Genomic DNA, 3,764 nt, shown 5'->3' on the forward strand with positions numbered 1-3,764 from the left:
AAGGCCCTTCATGGCACCAGTACGTTGATTGACTTTCATCTTACTTGTATATTTGTTCTTAACATACCTGCTCTACTTTTTTTCCAATCCTTTGTAGAACACTACCATCCGATTCTTATTTTGACTTTAGTTTACCAATGATCTGAACCTGTTTCAGTTCTCAGCATGATAGTTTAAACTCCAGAATGAGATTTTCACTCTGCAGCGGAGTGTGCGCTTATATGAAACTTCCTGGCAGATTAAAACTCTGTGCCGGGCCGAGGCTCGAACTCAGGACCTTTGCCTTTTGCGGGCAAGTGCTCTACCAACTGAGCTACCCAAGCACGACTCACACCCTGTCCTCACAGCTTTACATCTGCCAGTACCTCGTCTCCTACCTTCCAAACTTTACAGAAGCTCTCCTGCGAACCTTGCAGAACTAGCACTCCTGAAAGATAGGATATTGCGGAAACATGGCTTAGCCACAGCCTGGGGGATGTTTCCAGAATGAGATTTTCACTCTGCAGCGGAGTGTGCGCTGATATGAAACTTCTTGGCAGATTAAAACTGTGTGCCGGGCTGGGACTCGAACTCGGGACCTTTGCCTTTCGCTGGGCAAGTGCTCTACCAACTGAGGACGGGGCGTGAGTCGTGCTTGGATAGCTCAGTTGGTAGAGCACTTGCCTGTGAAAGGCAAAGGTCCTGAGTTCAAGTCTCGGTCCGGCACACAGTTCTAATCTGCCAGGAAGTTTCATATCAGCACACACTCCACTCCAGAGTGAAAATCTCATTCTGGAAACATCCCCCAGGCTGTGGCTAAGCCGTGTCTCCGCAATATCCTTTCTTTCAAGAGTACTAATTCTGCAAGATTCGCAAGAGAGCTTCTGTAAAGTTTGGAAGGTAGGAGACAAGGTACTGGCAGAATTAAAGCTGTGAGGACAGGGAGTGAGTCATGCTTGGGTAGCTCAGTTGGTAGAGCACTTGCCCGCGAAAGGCAAAAGTACCGAGTTTGAGTCTCAGTCTGGCACACAGTTTTAATCTGCCAGGAAGTTTCAGTCTGAGGGTTCCTATGTGAATAAGCTCATAGACATAGTGACATGATTGATTGAACCAATAAAAATGTCTAACCATAACATGACTACAGAAAATACTAAAATACTAGGAACACTTAAAACAAATAGAAAAGAGATACCTCCAGAATTTGTAAATGATCCTACTCATAAAGAAGAATTGTCACTAGTTGGTTTTCAGTATGACATGTCCTTGATAACTTTTGTAACTGAAAGGAAAAAAAGCTGTAATTCTCTTGTCGACTTGGAACGATACTGCTGAAATTGACCCAGAATCATGTAAGCCTCTAATACAGTACTTCATTATAACAGAACAAAAGGATGTGTGGACTCAGTGGATCAGGTGTGTTCTACACTGACCACAGCTAGGAAAACAAGATGATGTCCTATGGTGGTTTTATTCAGGGAACTCAGTATTGCCAGAATTAGCTCATACAAAATTTATTTATTTTTATTTAGTCTTGTGACATGTTGTGTAGATACAGGACAAGTCAAAATATAATGCAGAGATAATCATTACAAATTTTTCACATAAGGACAACACAGAAATTATACACAATTTCACATTCAATATAAGTAACATTTACCACATATATAACTGATGTCTGAAAACATGTATACATAAAGACAATAGAAATTACACATTCAGTCTTAGTAATGTTTACTACATATGTAGTTGACATCTGACAAATGATTCCTATAAACATTATGGTCAGACATATGATCACATAAATACAGTTTACTATACATGTTTGATATTTTATGTTTTTCAGATAGAGGAATTTGCTGTGATAAGTATTTTTGCATCGAAGTGGGACACTGTGTTACATGTCATTAGCTGAGAAATTCACTAACAGAGTAAAAATTGTGGTTCATCAGAAATAGGTTTAGGTCTTTATTTGAACAAGCTTGCCAGAAGGTTCTTATACAATGGTGTTACACTCTGTAAGACACTTTTCTGGTAGGCAGATGTTCTGACATGAGAGTATGAATATTATTGAAATTTTTTGTTTCATGGTTATGTACAGAGCTGGTTTCTTATACACACTGGGAATTTATATTCTCTTACGAAGACATTGCTTCACATGTGTGGAAAAGAGAATGACATGAATCTTGTCTCTTTTGGTTGCAGATGATTCTAATAGCTCATTTTTGTGTTTTGAATATAGTTTGGCTACATGGTGAATTCCTCCAGAATATGATTCCATTTCTGAATGTTGATTGGAAATGTGCATGATATACCTGCACTACTGTTTCCCTGTTGCAGCTCGAGTTCAATATCCACAGCATACACCAAATAGATGATAGTTTGCCTTTCAGAGACTGAATATTCCATTTGAGATCATCCTGAAGATGTATTTCCAAAAATTTCAAATAATTGGTTTTAATCTTTCATTGTTTATTTTCAAGTGGTGGTTATTCTGTTCCTTTTTATGGGATATATGAAAGTTCATGGCTATGATTTTTTCAGTGTTTATAATGAGCTTATTTCTATTAAACCTCACTGACAGTTGCATCAGTTTCCTATCTGCTGATTACTAAAGGCCATTTTTATTTGATCCTGTTATCAAAATGCTAATGTTATCTGCAAACAGTGTTTTCTCTTTTGGATGAACAGAGTCATTCAGATCATCTATATACAGAAGGAAGAGGATTGGACGTAATATAGATGCTTCTGTCACACCATATTTGATGAAAGTTTTCCCTAATGAGTATGTTGTTGTTCTTGTGATGTTACCAGTTTGTATGTCATGTTTAAGAATAAAATTCATTTGGGTTACGTCTAATACCCTTACTTTCTGTTTTATGTGGTATGAGAGCATGATCTATAATGTCGAATGCTTAGGTAAGTCCAGAAATATTCCAATAGCTATTTCCTTTTGGTCTGTGGCTCTCAGCATTTCATTTACATACTTATAGACAGCTGCAGCTGTGGATCTAGATTTCTGGGAGCCATGCTGATGGTTCAATAGTAATTTGTATTTGTTTGTAACTTTTAGTAGTCTATTGTAAAAGAGTTTCTTGAAGGCCTTTGAGAAGCCACTAAGCTGTGATACAGGCCTATAATAGTAATATTGTCTGTGACTCCCTTTTTGTCCAACAGTGTGACCTTAGTGACCTTCAGAAGATTGGAAAATGTGCTGGTTGAAAAGTAGTGATTAATAACAAATGTCAGAGTATCAACAATATACTTCCCTGTTTGTTTTGTAATGCACTGTAGAATATCATCAATACCATATGAAAGTTGCATTTGTGAGCTCATTGTCAATATGATCACATCTTTTGTGACCTGTTTGAGAAACATTGATGCTTTTGGAGATCTTCCATTCTCAAAGCAGTGTGTATTCAGATACTTGTCCACTTTCCAGATTTAGGTTAATACTTTTACAACTGGCATGGCATTTGTTTCAGACCTGATAATGTTCAATGTGACCCGTGTCTTGGTTTTTGATTTGGATATATGAGGGTCACTGCAAAAGTCATGGCAACTATTTTTTGTCTCAAAAATGGCTGTTGTTGTTGTTGTGGTCTTCAGTCCTCAGACTGGTTTGATGCGGCTCTCCATGCTACTCTATCCTGTGCAAACTACTTCATCTCCCAGTATCTACTGCAACCTACATCCTTCTGAATCTGCTAAGCGTATTCACCTCTTGGTCTCCCTCTACGATTTTTACCCTCCACACTGCCCTCCAATACTAAATTGGAGATCCCTTG

This window comes from Schistocerca piceifrons, chromosome 2 (assembly GCF_021461385.2).
Source record: "Schistocerca piceifrons isolate TAMUIC-IGC-003096 chromosome 2, iqSchPice1.1, whole genome shotgun sequence".
Classification (NCBI taxonomy): domain Eukaryota; kingdom Metazoa; phylum Arthropoda; class Insecta; order Orthoptera; family Acrididae; genus Schistocerca; species Schistocerca piceifrons.